General features: G+C 43.1%; 1 long non-coding RNA gene across 1 annotated transcript in view; it reads right to left on the bottom strand.

The window, feature by feature from the left end:
- Positions 1–2,212: 2,212 nt before the first annotated feature.
- LOC140480993 (uncharacterized) overlaps positions 2,213–18,714 on the bottom strand; it is a 50,549-nt gene continuing 34,047 nt past the window's right edge. The window contains exon 3 of the long non-coding RNA XR_011961445.1: positions 2,213–4,346. This is a non-coding gene — a long non-coding RNA (uncharacterized lncRNA). The remainder of the gene's footprint in view (positions 4,347–18,714) is intronic.

Below are 18,714 nucleotides of genomic sequence, written 5' to 3'. Positions count from 1 at the left end.
GACAGTCCAGGTAAATTTGAGGTCAGGATGGAAGTCATTAGTGAAGTGGATGAACTGTTCAACCTCCTCGTGGGAGCACGAGGTAGTGCCGATATAGTCATCAATGTAGTGGAGGAAAAGGTGGGGGGTAGTGCCAGTATAGCTGCGGAAGATGGACTGTTCCACATATCCGACGAAGAGGCAGGCATAGCTGGGGCCCATGCGGGTGCCCATGGCTACTCCTTTGGTGTGGAGGAAGTGGGAGGATTGGAAAGAGAAGTTTTTCAGAGTGAGGACCAGTTCAGTCAGTCGAAGGAGGGTGTCAGTGGAATATACCCCTGCTGATAAGAGGTGACCTCTTTTGGCCTTAAGGCACTTAATTGCACATGACATGTAGCTATACTTTGTTACATTACTTCACTATAGAATGCAGTATGTGATCATACTTTGGTATATCACACAATACCATGGTTGCCCCACATCTTTATTTTCATTTTTTAGAACTCTGTCTTGTCTTTCAGGCCACACTTGAGGATAGCTGGAATTCTTCACAATAGAATTTTAGATTAGATTAGAATAGATTAGATTACTTATAGTGTGGAAACAGTCCCTTCGGCCCAACAAGTCCATATCGACCCGCCGAAGCGCAACCCACCCTGACCCATTCCCCTACATTTACCTCTTCACCTAACACTACGGGCAATTTAGCATGGCCAATTCACCTGATCTGCACATTTTTGGACTGTGGGAGGAAACCGGAGCACTCGTAGGAAACCCATGCAGACTTGGGGAGAATGTGCAAACTTCACACAGACAGTTGCCTAAGGCGAGAATCGAATCCGGGTCTCTGGTACTGTGAGGCAGCAGTGCTAACCACTGTGCCACTGTGCTGCCTATTACTTGGATGCAAAGTGATTCAGCTTTGTGCAGGTCTGAGTTCTCCATGCTGGACATATTTTCTTTTCCTTATCATGATTTCCCTTGCAATATTTACATTCTCTACACTCTGACCTTGATATTTTTCCTGATATTTCTGCAGACTTTTTTTAGTAGAGAATTTAAACTGCACCTTCAATGTGCTCAAATTTGTTCTGGTCTGACTTTTCTATTCCTCAGCAAGACATAAGGTGCAACACAGCTTGTAAACTCTTTCCTCAGACTGATAATAAAATGCTACTCTTTATTATCCACTACAACTGGAACAAATTCCAGTTCTACTTCATATTGCCTTTCATTTTCACAGCACTAGGGACTGGAAAAATTCACAGCCATCCTTAGTCAAATTCAAATTGTAGACTGCTGCTTTAACTTTCCTCTGCTTTTCTTACAGTCGCTGGTCCTATGTAGCTCTGAAAATCCACACAATTTCAGCTGGCCAATTCTGGCATGAAGTTTCACGTAATATGTTTTAATGACTGCTATTTATAAAATGAAAGCAAGTTATAGCAGGTGTCACATTGTGTACTTTTAGTTTATCATGACAATGTACAACTGCATTTCTCTTTGAAATTATTTTTGACACCAATGTTATTTATTGTACAATAGAACTGATGGGCTTATTATACCAATGAACAGTTTCATTAAGAAATTTGTTGATTATTCAAGTAATTCTATGGCATTTTTTTTGGTTTTTTTTCTTCAACTTGTCAAACCAAATGGTGAGTCCACAGGTTTCAAATCCAAAAAAAAAAAGAATAAACACAAAATGTTAGCACCGTTACTGTTTCTCTTTATACCTGCTGTATATTCTTAGCATTTTCTGCTTTAATTCTGATTTCCCACTTTAACAGCTTGCCTTTTCTATTTTAGTAATGAATATTATGCTCCCAAATTTCACCAGGTCAACTTTTTCCCCGACCTTCAGTAGTGGAGCCAGGGTTTCTGGCTACTGCTCTATTCCAGCACTGACCTTCGACTCATCTTTTAAGAATCTCAATTGTTGATAATAATGCATTCTTTTACTTAGTATAAAAATACTGCACCAGGGCAGAGGTGCTTTAAATTTAAAGTGAATCAGGGTGACTGTGAACTTGTCCGTCTTATCATATATACTGGATTCCCACCCGTGTTGTGAATTGGGGAGGCTGACCTGAATTAGTTCTTTATGGCTGTTCATGGGTACTAAAATAAATTTGTAAAATTCTTATTTTTACAATATGAGGAGCTTAAAATCTACTACATCTAAACTTCAATGATCAAGGTGAAAGAGAGCATTTGCACTGGTGAGGTCTCACTGACTGTCTGTAAGGCTGTGCTGTGGGCAATGCTGATAACCACCAAAACATTATTATAATTTGACGAAAATAAACCAATGTTTCTCTTTCCTTCTGAATATGATGTAAATGGGCAAAATCTGTACTTGTCTCTGTTTGAACCTGGTTGTTCTGTGCGATTGCCTTGTGTAAACTGTTGTTTATATGCAATAAAGTGTTTGTCAGTACCTGACAATTTCAGAAATGGATCAGGGAATAGCAGGGAAACATAAAATACTTTGTAAGATTATATTTACTGTCAGGTAACTGCATTAGAGGATTAGTGAGATTTTAAAGAATTTTGATAAATATATTCCAATGAAGGAACAGGCAGAGAGACCAATGAGGATGTTAGAAAGGTTTGGAAAAGAAGAGCACAATATCTTCAATAGGTTTGCACTTCTGATATTCTTGTAAATAGAGAGAGATTGCAGCATCACTATAGAAGAAGTGTTCCACGTGCCACATGGAGGGAGGTCATTGTTGATTGATGGTTAATTCCATTCTCTGCCTCATCAAATGCTGCAGGAATTTCCATAACCAGGTCTGTTTGGATGCAGAAGTTGTGTAGACTATACCAAGTCATATCTATTACTGATTCTCACGGCCTTTGGTTCTTTCAGTCTCCTTTAAGGAAAGTCAAGAGCTTAACAAGCACTAGCTGCCTTAGCAGCATAATGGTCTAGTGGTTAGGAGTCGGTATATTCACTGTCGTGGTCTGCGCTTGATTCCCAGTCGGGCAATGGGAGTTTTGGGGCTGCACAGTGGCTCAGGGACTGAGGCTAAATTTCAGCCTCTGGTCACTGTCTGTGTGGAGGGAGTTTGCATGTTCTCCCTTGTCTGCAAGGGTTTCCTCTGGGTGCTCTGGTTTCTTCTCACAATCCAAAGATGTGCAGGATATGTGGACTGGCCTTGCTAAATTGGGCATAGTGTTCAAGGATGTGTAGACTAGGTGGATTAGCCATAGGACATGCAGGGATATAGGGATTATGGTGGGATGATCTTTAGAGGGTCGGTGCAGACTCAATGGGCTGAATGGCCTCTTTCTGGACTGTAGGGATACACTGCAACTTATGAAGAAAGTATTATGAATTATCGGAAGGACTGCCTACACACAATCGACCACTTGATCATCTTCCTCACAAAATAAAGGCAGGACAAAATTTGTGAGCATAAAGACATCTTGGCATCTTGCAGCAAATCCAGTATTCATGGCGAGTATTCTTTGATCCAGGGCACATCCAACCTGCTTGTTTAGTGAACAATTGTCTTTTACATGAAGAAACTTGTGGTTGTCCAGTGCGGGGCCTTCATTGCTTTTGGAGAATGCATTTCCAGAAACTCAACAATCCTCCGGCTGTACCACAACATTGCCTTACTGCCAAGCATTGATTCCCCAATCCTCCTGGGAAGTTTGGCAGTTCTAAATTTCTGCCCAATCTATACCCTGGATAATACTATCCAGGTCTCCTGCAACAGAAATGAGGTAGTGACATGCATATTAAGTGTGTTACTAACATTCACAAGCATTGGCAGAAATGCCAAGGCACAGATGTTTTTGGCTGTAAGTTTTCATGCTATAATTGACACAAACCTCTTACAATCCCTTTGGACTGTTATTGAGAACTTCATCAGATTTATATCCTGGAGGGAGCAGGGCTAATACCTCATACAGCACATCTTCCTCAAAAAAACTTCCACATTATCCATTCCTCCTTCCTGCAATGCTCCTCAACAAACAAATCAAGGGATAAGGATTTGTCTGTTTAGATTGAGACAAGATCAATGTTGTTATGTTGCAAGAAATGCTGCTCAGTTTCCCTTTTTGCCAAGTAAGCACTCTTTGAAACTTTCCATTCTGCAGATGCTATAAGTAAAAGCATTTCCCTCCACGTCAGCTGATTCTGGCAAACCTTCAAGCAATGAGGAGGCCCAGCTATAGGTTTTAGTCATTTCTAAGCCAGTCATTGTCAGAGGTATAATCATAGCAGGGTAAAAGGCACTGCCAATCCAGCAGAAAGAGGATCCATCGAAATTGTCATGCTTCAGAGATAAAGTAAACATTTCTGTGTCATTGATGTAGTTAAACTGGCCCAACACTTTAGGACTTTCAGCCTGCAAACAAATGATACAGACATTGTTAACACTGTTCATGTCCATGGGGTGCAGATACATAGCATCAAGTGTAAATATATACAAACCAAAGATGGCATCTCAGTAAAAACCTCTTCAAAGTGTTCCAAAGCCAAAATACTTTTTCTTCAGTAACAATTGTTATTGTAGCGATCACATATATTTACAGAACCCTTACAGTGTGGAAGCAGGCCATTTGTCCCATTGAGTTTACACCAACCCTCCAAGAGCCCAATCCCCATAATCCTGCATTTCCCATAGCTAATCCACCTAGTTTACGAATCTCTGAACACTATGGGCAAGTTAGCATGGCCAAGCCACCTAACTTGCACATCTTTGGATTGTGGGAGGAAACTGGAGCACCCAGAGGAAACCCACGCAGACATGAGGAGAACGTGCAAACTCTACACAGACACCAAAGGGAGGAATTGAACTTGGGACCCTGGCACTGTGCTGCTAAATTGCTTCCTTTATGGATTATGAGAACTGGACAATATACATTTGAATATTACTGGGTTGCAAAATATTTATCATGTGATTGCTTGGGACTGCGGAGTTAGGGAGTTGAAGGAGATTATGGTCTATTTGCTATTTACTCAAATAAACAAGCAATTTTGGAAAACAGTGCTCCAGCAAAGTTTTAGAGTGAGATAAGATGAATTTTTATTGCTTTCATTTTGCGCAAACAGACATGAAAAATCCGCAAGGATCTATGTTGCTATCATCTAACAGCTGTCTCTAGACTGATGTAATGGGTGTTTTCTTCAGTCAAGACCTAAAAGTTGTGGGCAGTTGTTGGAGAAATTTGCAAACATGCAGTCCTGTCTTACTCGCTCTGTAAGGGTCAAAGCCTGACTCTGGAGCTGAAAGTAACTCTGTCTATAACTTTCTCAGTGACATAGTTTGAACAAAGTGCAATAAGTTTCAAATATCCGGGCTGCTAACTGTTTCTCATTTGAAACAGAAAACTGGTATAAGATTTCCAATCATTCTGTGACTGACACCAATGTGAACTTGTTAACAAGAAATGTGAGAACATTGAGGAAGTCATTTTTTTTGCCGTTTTAGTTTGGAATCTTGCTCCACAAGGTTTTCCATAAGTTTTCACTCATCATTGCTGTGTAGAGTTGTATATGTCTTTGCTGTTTCTGGGTGTGAATGTATGAATGCTTAGATTTCAATGGGATGTAAATAAAATCAGGTCTGGCAGCATCTGTGGAGAGAAAGCAGATTTGTATTTTGAGTCAAGCGATCCTTCTTCAGGACAGTTCTACCTCTCTGAAGAGGAGACACTGGACCTGAAATGTTCACTCTGCTTTGTGTCCGCAGATGCTGCCAGATGTGCTGAATTTTTCCAGCAATTTATAATTTGGTTTCTGATTTCCAGCATCCTCAGTTTTTTTTTGTTCAATGGGATATAGTCTAATTCACATACTAACGCAGGTGATAATTAGTTTGTCATTTGTTGGAAGAATACATTTGCTTGAATTAAATTTGTCTCTTTTCTGAGTTAATTGAGAAGCCTGGTGAAAATCTCTTTTGTCCTAGTTAATAAAAATAAAGAAAAATGGCTTGACTATTTTTAAAGATAAAATCTAGATTAGAGTGGTGCAGGAAATCATTCCTGATGAAGGGCTTTTGCCCGAAACGTCGATTTTCCTGTTCCTCGGATGCTGCCTGACCCCGGTTGTGTTTTTCCAGCACCACTCTAATCTAGACTCTGATCTCCAGCATCTGCAGTCCTCACTTTTGCCTATTTTTAAAGATAAGGCATTTACACTTTTGATAATGGCTCACGGACAATCCATGCTCAATTTCCAGAGTATTCCTCCCGGAACTCCAGAAACCTTTCAGTTTTCAGGTGTCAGTTAAACGAAATTTAATGTAACCACATCATCTCTATTAGTTCTTTTCCAGGAATTGTGGAACCAAAGCAGAGCCTTTAAGCTCTTGTGATTTTTAGTCACAGATTCCAATTTGTCCACCCAAGGTCACCAACTGAACACAAACCTCGTAGACACTTCATAGACCTATATGCTACATATACAATCTCAGCTACATCTATAATGGAAACAAAAGAAGCTTGGATTGACAGGGGTGATCAGTACAGATATAGCAACATTTTCAAAATTAGAACGAATACAAAATAGTGGCATTTTCATTTCAATTCTGTACTGGCTGTTCGAAAAAAACATAATCATAAATCTAAATAGAGTAGATAGTTTGAACCCCACATGAACATTTGAATACTTTTCAAAGCAAGGAATTCAAGTCTCAATGTTTGAGTTTGTTTTTGCCTTTTGTAATTTTGGCTCAGCTGATTCAGAATTTTGGAGCATCTTCACTCATTTTATTTTCTATATGATGAGCAAGTAGATATTATTTGAAAATGTTCTCCCCATTGCCAGCAGGCTTCAGGGAATCTATTGAAGTGGCTCCTATTTCAGTGTAAATATTTATTTCACCTTAAGGAGCTCCAAGTCAACAAACCCGAAGCTACATCGAGTCACCTAGTCGTGGTTTGGCAAGCCACTGGGAAGTTAATGCTGAGGATGACTTTGATGGTGGCCCATTTGTCTAATGCTTTAACTAAAACAAGATAGGGGATTGGATTTCAAAGTGTCTGCTGTCATGGTTCAGAAAGAACTTTCTCACATAATCTTTCGCTTTTCACAAATTCTTGGATTTGAATTGAATTGAATTTATTTTCATGTGTACTGAAGCACAGTGAAAAGCTTTGTCTTGCAAGCAATACAGGCAGATCACAGAGTTAAGTAGCAGAGAGAGTAAACAAGGTAAACAGTGACAAAAACAAAAACACAGGTACAGGCGAATGTTAAGAGTTTGTGAGTCCATTCAGTATTCTAACAACAGGAGGGTAGAAACTGTTACGAAACTGGCTGGTGCATGTGTTCAGGCTTCTGTACCTTCTCCCTGATGGTAGAGGTTGTAGAAAAACATTACCAGGCTGGGATGGATCTTTGAGAATGCTGGCGACCTTTCCTTGACAGCGGGCCTGGTAGATGGATTCTGTAGATGGGAGGGTGGCCTTTGTGATTGCCCGGGCCGAGTTCACCACTCTCTGTAACTGTCTTCAATCTTGAATGATACAGTTGCCATACCAGGTAGTGATATATCCAGACAAAATGCTCTCGATAGCACACCTATAAAAGTTGGCAAGGGTATTCACTGTCATGCCAAATTTCCTCAACTGCCCAAGGAAGAAGAGATGTTGTTGGGCTTTTGTAACCAGTGCATCCACATGAAGAGTCCAAGAAAGCTTGTTGTGGATGACCACTCCCAGGAGCTTGACACTCTCCACTTGTTCCACCTCTGTGCTGTTAATGTTTAGGGGGGCATGAGTTCCTTACTGGCCAGAGAAGCATAGGTGCCACCACTTCTAGGACCTTCGAGCTTACACATATCTGGTGCCATAGTCAAAGTCCAGTTGCACATTATTTCAGACACTACAAACCAGGACCTGCCGTACCAAACTGTAGTGTTTGCCCTGAAGTTTGAAGATGTTGTAGATGAAGGCAAGCTAGCTCCTTGTTTCCTTTACAATGATTTGCTGGTGGTGAGTGTGGTTGGCAGTACTTCTTCCTGTTGACCACTAAGGAGGCCACACTAACAGGCCCAGACTGCCTTGACACAAATAGCAGCATGGGTCAGTGCTGTGTCCTGCTTCCATCAAACTCAGTTCCTCCCTTTGTCTCATTATAGGGATGACTGGCCCACAACCAGGCTGAGACATTCAAGATTAGTGAGGTGGAGGGACATTGGTGACAAGCAACAGGATCACTATGAGGAGAAGATACTGGTAGGAGAAAAATAGGATCAATCCTTCGGGAATGAGAGACATTAGTGAGAAATACATCCGGTAAGCTTCATTATGTTGTGCTCTGCTGATGCCCTATTTCCACTTATTCTCTATCTACATATGCATTTATTCATCTTCTACAACAATCCCCTCTTTTCTCTTAAGCAAGTAGTAGCAGTAGCCAGGAAATTTCTGCTAAGAAAAGTTCTGTGCCAGAGATCCTCAGGTCCATCTCCAGCTCTGAGGAGATGCCACTGATTTCCTCAGATGATACACTGACAAGGGGCCACCAGCATCTTCCACCAGCTCAGACACTTACACCTTAGTGAATTCTCTGAACAGACCAGACTCGGGAGCACAGTTGGGTGAGCAAATCACTGGTGCATCTTTGTAACCGGTCCTGAAGGAAGAGTTCCAGGTTTCAGATATAGGTTTCCCCGGCTTTTCAAACGTTTGCTTCATGCCAATTAGCTTTTACAAAAGACCTACGTTAGAACCTGTTTTCGCTAACAAAAAGAGGATTTCCATTTTTACGAAAAGTGCGCGCAGCGAGAGTGGCGCTGCCAAGCGCCTTCCCCAGAAGTGTTAATAGATAACCCTCTTCCTCTCTCACCTACACCCTAGTCTCCCGTACCTCCCACCACCCAACCTCAGATGACTCAACCCAACACACCATCACCACCATCTCTCAGCCTTCCGTTGTACTCACTGTCTTCCCGATTCTGGTGAGTGACACTACACTGTACATACATTACTTCTACTTTATATAGGCTATGCATTTGTCATATAATTCCTGCTTTTACTACATGTTCATGTTATTTTAGGTTGTGTGCGATATTTGGTTTGATTTGGTACGTTATTTTTTGGGGCCTGGGAATACTCAAAAATTTTTCCCATATAAAATAGTAATTGCTTCTTCGCTTTATGCCATTTCAGCTAACGAAAGTTTTCATAGGAATGTCCTACTTTTGGATAGCAGGGGACACCTGTACTCAGGGAGCTGACAGAGACTAGCTCAGTCCCACATGGAAGATAAGGCCCTGTTCTCTGCCATTTATGACTTTGCAGAGACCTGCAGAGACAGGCTCAGGAACTTCAGGCAGGTTTGCCAGACACGGACAGCAAACTGGAACAAAAGGTGGAGAGGTTCACCTACACTCTCGGTACTGGGCTGACTCGAGTATTCATGCACCTTTCTTCCTCCATGAACAGGTCGGTAACTGGCTGCGGTGACCCAAATCCAATAGAATTGTCAGCAGCTGCTGGATATAAACATACATTCCATCACCTCAGTTGTAGGTACTCAGCATCAACAGGCTGAGGAGGGCGAGGGATTTTTAAATCATTCCAGGTTCCCCCTCCTCTCAGAGGCAGATGGTGCTAGCAGGCACCGACTCGGACAACGAGCAACCCACAGGAATCCCGGATGCTTTCTCCAAGGATACTTTAGAGGTGCCTGCTCCTCTACTTCTCTCTCCTTGCCTGTGATCCCAAACACAGCGGCAGTACAATGTGTACCTGGGCAGCAGATTCACAGCAAACCTGGGCCCTTTATGTTCAAAGGCATCAGAGAAAAGCATGTAAATGAAATCTGATTAGTAATATAGCTTTGATTGAGAAATAAATATATCTAATTAGACAGGACACGTGTAACTATTAAAATCATTTAAAGATAATGATTCATTTAGAATAAAGAGTTAATAATTGAAGACTCGATTGCAGCGAGCAGGAAAAGTCAATAAAGTCCACTTTGAACTTAGGATTTACCTAAACGGGGACATGTAGAAAATACAACTATGCTATTAATTAAGTTAATAGAATAGTATGCAATACAGAAAGGTACAAACCACAATCTAAATCACTGAAAAGAAAGCCTGGGAGGAGAAATGGCATGAAAATAAGATTTTAATTACAGGAGAGATACTGAAACAAAAAAAAACAGACTGTTATGAGACAGTAAAGAACCATTTTCACATAGATACAATTAGTTACTAGCATCAAACAACACTCATCAAGACAGAGAATTTAAACATGTTTTTGATAGATAAGCTTTTACAGGATTCTTTTAAGATTGAAAGCAAAAGGGAGAGATTACAAAAATCTCCAGAGAAGTGTTAAAAACAGCAAACAACTTAACTTGATAGATCTCACAACTTTATCAAGGAATCTTTAAGGAATAATTCAAGAATCATGTTAAATGATACAGCACCTTATGAAAGTGGGGAGAGCCTATACAGAGGATTAACACATACATTTGCAAAGCAGGAAGGATTAAAAAAATACAAAATAAGACTCCTTGACTGAAATTTCAGAAGTATCAGGAATCCCAAAGATAACACCTCTCAAAAAAATGAGACATCAATGAAAAGATGATATCATACATGTTCAGGGCTTTAAGAGTATAACCTTGCTTTAAGTGTTGGTAGATATTCTATTCTTGGTAATTCTTGAATAGTTAGAAGTAACATTAAACTGGATTTCCTTAGATTTGGGATTTCATCTTTTGGTAGTTTTTGGCATAGCTATGATACAAAGTGGATCCTTGAAAAACACTGAAATTGTGACTAATTTCTACAGAAATGAAAGAGAAACATGTCTTGCAGACATCCCCTGAAATATCTGTGACTTCACCTTGACAAGTGTACAGAGTTATACAGTCATAGAATTTTAAACAGCACAGATAAAGACCCGTCAGCCCTTCATATCGGCACTGAGCATCAAATATTCATCGATTCTAATCCCATTTTCCAGCACCCAACTGCAGTTTTGTATGCTATAGCATTTCAAATGTTCATCTAAACAGTTCTTCAATGTCTTGATTTTTTCTGCCTCTACCACTCTTGTAGGACAAAGAGTTCCTTATGCCTACAGTCCTCTGGATGAAAAGAAAGATCCTCAATTCCCCTTTAAATGTCTTGCTTTTTCAATTAAAACTGTGGCCCCAAGTGATTGACCCCTCTACAAAAGGGGAAACATTTCTCCCTATCTACTGTCCATGTCCCTCAGAACTTTGTATACCTCAATCAGGTCTTGCCTTGCCTTCTCTGATCCAAGGAAAATAACCCCAGCCTTTCTAGTTTCTCTTCATAACTGAATCACTCCAGCCTAGGCAAGCATCCTGGAGAATCTCCTCTGCACCCTTACAAATGCAATCACATTCTTCCCATATCATGGGAACCACAGTGCACATAGTGCTCCAGGTATGGCCCAACTAATGTTATTATGTTATATTCCACCCTATCATAACATTCTTGCTGTTGTGTACAATGCCTTGACTAATAAAGGCAAGTATCCTGTAACCTTAACCACCTAATGTACAGGATTAGGTCACTGTTCTGAAAAGACTGCTTGATCTAATTACTTTTTTTATTACCCTTCAGAAGAGTAACCAACTGTATATACCACTATTTTAAAATAATTGTTGTATAACAGGCATAGATTTTGATTATAGCAGGCATAGATCTACGACAGAATTCCACCCAGAGATGGAAATTTTGTATTCGATTGAGAGTCTAAGAGTGCAATCTTCCTTTGTCCTTCACCCTCGTTGTTTGTACATTCCATTCTCACGCTTGGAGCTCTAAACAAATACTAAAGAAAAAGTATTCATTTTCACCAAAGCTTTGATGGGATTATTAGACATCATCATGCTCTCCGACTTTCTTCCAGCGTCCCTCAGTCCACATCTCAGTGTTATCCATCCACCTAATTTTTCTTCTTTGTCTTTTGTTTCACCCCTAATTTCTCCTTCAGTTGTTCCCAGGACGTAGTTTTTAGATTAGATTAGATTCTCTACAGTGTGGAAACAGATCCTTCGGCCCAACACGTCCACACCCACCCTCCGAAGAGTAACCCATCCAGACCCATTTCCCTCTGACTAATGCACCTAACACTATGGACAATTTTGTATGGCCAATTCATCTGACCCGCACATCTTTGGACTGTGGGAGGAAACCGGCACACCCAGAGGAAACCCACGCAGAGGAGAATGTGCAAACTCCACACAGGCAGTCGCCCAAGGCTGGAATCGAACCTGGGACCCTGGTGCTGTGGGACAGCAGCGCTAACCACTGAGCCACCATGTTGATGGGTCTTTGTTTCCAATGTCAGCACCTGGCTATTTATCAACATCTTTGATTCCTTAACTTCCACTCTTCATCGAACATATTCATTTGTTTTGTTGTTCATCTGATTCTGAACATCTTCCACCATATCCATGTTTTGAAAGCGGTTACCGTTTTCTCATCCTTTTTCTTCAGAGTCCAACTCCCACAACTCCATGGAATCCAACTCTCCACACAAGTGGATGCATTAGGTATGGTTTTGGGTTCACGCTGATGCTTCCAGGCACTACTTTAATCACTGGTCATGTCTAGAGTTATTGCTAATCTCAACTGGTTTCATGCTTGGATGAAACTTTGGAGTTTATCATGGAGCCAGGGTACATGGATTTGCCTGCTGTTTCTATCTCGGTCCATCTAATTTTGACTTTTATATTGTGGCTGCAAATAACAATGTTGGTTTTTGCCTCACTTCTATTTAGACTGAAAGACTCAACATGTGTTTAGACTGGGCCTGCTGTACACACTAACAGTTCCTTTTTCTGGCTATGGAGGGTGGTATTTTCTGCCACAAAAAACATAATTTGACATGTCTATGTAAAAGTAAAAACAATGACTGCAGATGCTGGAAACCAGATTCTGGATTAGTGGTTCTGGAAGAGCACAGCAGTTCAGGCAGCATCCGAGGAGCAGTAAAATCGACGTTTTGGGCAAAAGCCCTTCATTATTCCTGATGAAGGGTTTTTGCCCGAAACGTCGATTTTACTGCTCCTCGGATGCTGCCTGAACTGTTGTGCTCTTCCAGCACCACTATTCCAGATGTCTATTTAAATGCCAGTTCTCAATGTACTATCTCCAAAACAAAGGGTGGAAATTTATTCCGTCATAATCTCTGAGTGATCTGAGCTATAGCAAGTCGAGTGGTAGAATCAAGTGAGGTGTTTGGAAGCTCCATCTTGGTTTTGAGATCATCTAACTGTATCTCAAACAGCATGGTGATACAATCAGTAGGCAGCATTGAGTTCCCACTTGAATATCACTGTTGCTTGTTAAATGCCTTGTTAATAGTCCAACTGGCTACAGATCGTGCTCTCAAAGTTACCACAAAAAACTGTCAGGAAAACTCAACAACAAAACCAGAGAAGGCTTTTGGCATATTCAACTCGCTGCTTGCTCCTAAAGAACTCCAATTTGAACACAGGGCACCAACATTGCAGGCATGCTCCATGGGCATCGGCCACACACACCTCACATTCATGGACATTGGCAGGGTCTTTGAACCATCATAGCACATTTCCGATGCACTTACAGGCTGCTTAAGCACTTCAATGGTAAACCTTGGGCTACACCAGCAGCTAACACTGGAATGCTGCAGACAGGACACTGTGTTCAGGGATATGCACCCAAAGCATGGACTGGACCAGGCTGCACTTCTGGCCTCTTTACTTGTTGTCACAACGCACAGTCACTTGCAGCCACTCAGCTGCATATAGCATTCCTTTCGTGCATTTCATTGACTTGCCTTTTTGTGTTTTGCCCCTTCAGCCAGAGATACTAGGCACATTTTACAACTGTCTGGCCATTTAATACAGACACAAAACCAGGACGTTTGCCGCAGTTGTTAGTAGACCTCAGACCAATCAATGGGGATAGCCTTCGCTCAGGAGTTCCCAGCGTAATAAGCAAAGACAGCTTCCATTATCAAGGAGGTAAAAACAATGACTGCAGATGCTGGAAGCCAGATTCTGGATTAGTGGTGCTGGAAGAGCACAGCAGTTCAGGCAGTATCCAAGGAGCTTCGAAATCAACGTTTCGGGCAAAAGCCCTTCATCAGGAATAAAGGCAGTGACCCTGAAGCGTGGAGAGATAAGCTAGAGGAGGGTGGAGGTGGGGAGAAAGTAGCATAGAATACGATGGGTGAGTGGGGGAGGGGATGAAGGTGATAGGTCAGGGAGAAGAGGGTGGAGCGGATAGGTGGAAAAGGAGATAGGTAGGTAGGACAAGTCCGGACAAGTCATGGGGACAGTGCTGAGCTGGAAGTTTGGAACTAGGGTGAGGTGGGGGTGGGGGGAGGGGAAATGAGGAAACTGTTGAAGTCCACATTGATGCCCTGGGGTTGAAGTGTTCCGAGGCGGAAGATGAGGCATTCTTCCTCCAGGCGTCTGGTGGTGAGGGAGCGGCGGTGAAGGAGGCCCAGGACCTCCATGTCCTCGGCAGAGTGGGAGGGGGAGTTGAAATGTTGGGCCACGGGGCGGTGTGGTTGATTGGTGCAGGTGTCCCGGAGATGTTCCCTAAAGCGGTCTGCTAGGAGGCGTCCAGTCTCCCCAATGTAGAGGAGACCGCATCGGGAGCAACGGATACAATAAATGATATTAGTGTATGTGCAAGTAAAACTTTGATGGATCTGGAAGGTTCCTTCTCTGACACCTCCCTCCCCTTCCTGGACCTCTCCATCTCCATTAATGACGACTGACTTGACACTGACATTTTTTTACAAACCCACCGACTCCCACAGCTACTTGGATTACACCTCTGCCCACTCTACCTCTTGCAAAAATGCCATCCCGTATCCCCAATTCCTCCACCTCCGCAGTATCTGCTCCCAAGAGGACCAGTTCCACTACAGAACACACCAGATGGCGTCCTTCTTTAGAGACCGCAATTTCCCTTCCCACGTGGTTAAAGATGCCCTCCAACGCATCTCGCCCACATCCCGCAACTCCACCCTCAGACCCCACCCTTCCAACCGTAACAAGGACAGAACGCCCCTGGTGCTCACCTTCCACCCTACCAACCTTTGCAGAAACCAAATCATCCACCGACATTTCCGCCACCTCCACCCACCACCAGGAATATATTTCCCTCCCCACCCCTTTCCGCCTTCCGGAAAGACCATTCCCTCCGTGACTACCTGGTCAGGTCCATGCCCCCCTACGACCCACCCTCCCATCCTGGCACTTTCCCCTGCTACCCCAGGAACTGTAAAACCTGTGCCCACACCTCCTCCCTCACCTCTATCCAAGGCCCTAAAGGAGCCTTCCACATCCATCAAAGTTTTACTTGTACATCCACTAATATCATTTATTGTATCCATTGCTCCCGATGCGGTCTCCTCTACATTGGGGAGACTGGGCGCCTCCTAGCAGAGCGCTTTAGGGAACATCTCCGGGACACCCGCACCAATCAACCACACCGCCCCGTGGCCCAACATTTCAACTCCCCCTCCCACTCTGCCGAGGACATGGAGGTCCTGGGCCTCCTTCACCACCGCTCCCTCACCACCAGACACCTGGAGGAAGAACGCCTCATCTTCCGCCTCAGAACACTTCAACCCCAGGGCATCAACGTGGACTTCAACAGCTTCCTCATTTCCCCTTCCCCCACCCCACCCTAGTTCCAAACTTTCAGCTCAGCACTGTCCCCATGACTTGTCCGGACTTCTCCTACCTGCTTATCTCCTTTTCCACCTATTCACTCCACCCTCTCCTTCCTGACCTATCACCTTCAACCCCTCCCCCACTCACCCATTGTACTATATGCTACCTTCTCCCCAACTCCACCCTCCTCTAGCTTATCTCTCCATGCTTCAGGCTCACTGCCTTTCTTTCTGATTTCGAAGCTGCTTGGATGCTGCCTGAACTGCTGTGCTCTTCTAGCACCACTAATCCAGAAGCTTCCATTATCAGCCCAGTCCTGCCAAAGATGGTCAGAGTTCGGTATCTCTGCTGATAAGGGGTGAGGGGCCGACTGATGGATAGCACATTATGCACCTTGACCCTTTCTGCCCCACGACGATTGTTTTGCTCCTGAAATGAGAGGGATGACAGGTCTTATGGAAGACAGAAGATGGAAGCACTTACACGTTGGTGGAATTGAGAAGGACATTGCCCTTCTTCCTATGATATTAGGCATTCCTTTGCGATAGTAGGCTGGCATGGTCTGGTGTCGTAGTCTTCACTGCTGGCCCTGGGGGAGGAGGAACTTCTGCTGTGAATCACCACGTCCAGTAGAAGCTGCAGGACCGCGTCCAGTAGGAGCTGCGGGTCTGTGACCAGTAGGAGCTGCGGGACTGTGCCCAGTAGGAGCTGCAGGACTGCATCCAGTAGGAGCTGCAGGACTGTTGCCAATAGGAGCTGCAGGATTGTGACCAGTAGGAGCTGTGGGAGCATGGCCAGTAGGAGCTGCGGGATCGTGTCCAGTAGGAGCTGTGGGACTGTGACCAGTAGGAGCTGTGGGACTGTGACCAGTAGGAGCTGCGGGACTGTGACCAGTAGGAGCTGCAGGACTGTGTCCAGTAGGAGCTGCAGGATTGTGACCAGTAGGAGCTGTGGGACCATGTCCAGTAGGAGCTGCGGGATCGTGTCCAGTAGGAGCTGCGGGATCGTGTCCAGAAGGAGCTGCAGGACAATTGTGTTGATTTTGTTTGATCTGCAAAATTTAAGATGAACATCAGGAACCGATCAGGGCAGCTTCAGACTAACAGTGTGCGTCTGGGCATGCAGTAGCATTTTAAAATATGGCACCTGCACCCTGGATGTTGGTCAATTCTGTGATCTCCAGCTGCTCTGGGAAGCACGGGTATTAAAGTGGGTCTGATGATAGATGTGGTATTCACCCTAAGGGCTGAAATGCCAACGAATGCGATGAGCTTGCTAAGATACAGTGAGAGAACTTGGTCAGCCTTGAGGTCAGAATCACTCCACCAAATGTGACTCGCATTTAGCCAAAAAAACATTATTTTTTTGTTCATCGATGCGAGAGTTGTTGCCAGGGCCAGCTTTAAATATTAATCTCTTATTGTTTTTGAGAAGGTAGATGTGAGGTGCCTTGAATCAAGTCCATGTCATCTTTGATCACCCGTAGTGCTATTAGAAGACAGAGTTACAGAATTTTGATCTGGTGGCAGTGAGAGAATGATGATGTAGTTGCAAGGCTGGGTGGTATGTGACTTAGAAGGAACTTGCTGATGTCTTGATGCTTGTTAATGCTGGCACAATGTGTTTGTGAGACCAGTTCTACACTACTGTTTCAATTGTTCGTCTTCTTATTTGAAAAGTGATATAGTTTCATGAGAAGCGATTGTATATTTTCTATTGTTGAGATGAAAGGCTTATCTGATGAAGAAAAGTTGAACAGTTTGGGCTTTACCCTTTAGAAGAATAAGTGGTGATCTTATACAGGTGTAAAGGTCCTGACAGGAATTAATAGAATGGATTCAGAAATAAATTGAGTATCAAAATGCAGTTTTATGCCTGGTTTTATACTTGTCAAATCTTTGAAACAGGTTGAGGAAAATAACAATTAAATATCAGGGAAAATGCATTTCCTTTTCTCCACTTGAACAACATAGACTAATTTTTTTCTCTGCTTTGCTATGGATTTTCAGGTGTGTTAATGCAGCCAATGGAACCATTGTGGTTGAGGCTTACTTGGAATGGTTCAGTATATACGAACGTTGACCATTGTTTCTCTGAGCTTATGTCCTGCATCACTGTGCTGCAAACAGTGTGTCAACACATTGCTGAGCATTTGGAGGCTTCTATCCTGCTTGATTGGGCTTCTATGTGGATGGCAGCTTTGATGAGCTGAAAGTCATTTCAGGCCTGAGCTGAGCATTATTTGACACAGACATTGAATATACTTAGGAGTAGTCGATTAGAAGCATGAGTATTGCTGAAATTTTAAAAAATGCTATTGAAACTTTTCATCACGACAGATAGATTGTAGAAGACTTGTTCACCAGAATTTGACAGACCCCTAGTCAAGTTGTTCCAACACAGCCATTAACACCAGCATCTACCCAGCAGTGCCTTATACACAAAAAGCAGGACAAATCCAATCCGGCCAGTTACCGCTCCATCAATTTACTTTTGAACACCAATAAAGTGATGGATGGCGTCATCAAGACGCAAAGTCAGGAGTGTCAGATTTTACTTGTCTAGTTGAGTGGAACTGCAACAATAATTAAGAAGCCTGGCACCATTCAGGGCAAAGCAGCTCACTTGTTTGGCACCACATCCACAAATAGTTTCTCCATCCATCACCAACATTCAATAGCAGCAATGTCTACTATCTATAAGGTGATGATTTGGAGATGCTGGTGTTGGACTGGGGTGTACAAAGTTAAAAATCACCCAATGTCAGGTAATAGTCCAACAGGTTTAATTGGAAGCACTAGCTTTCTGAGCGCTGGTCCTTCACAACCACCTGATGAAGGAGCGGCGCTCTGAAAGCTAATGCTTCCAATTAAACCTGTTGGACTGTAACCTGGCGTTGTGTGATTTTTAGATCTATAACGTGCACTGCAGAAATTCACCAAAATTCCTCAGACAGCTCCTTCCAAACCCACAACCACTTTCACCGACAAGGACAAAGCAGTAGTTACTTGAAAACGCCACCCACAAGGTCTCCTCCGAGCAACTCACCATTCTGACTTGGAAATATATCGTTGTTCTGTCAGTGTCACTGG

Source organism: Chiloscyllium punctatum, chromosome 9, assembly GCF_047496795.1.
Source record: "Chiloscyllium punctatum isolate Juve2018m chromosome 9, sChiPun1.3, whole genome shotgun sequence".
Lineage (NCBI taxonomy): Eukaryota > Metazoa > Chordata > Chondrichthyes > Orectolobiformes > Hemiscylliidae > Chiloscyllium > Chiloscyllium punctatum.
This window is presented reverse-complemented; position numbering and strand designations above follow the sequence as displayed.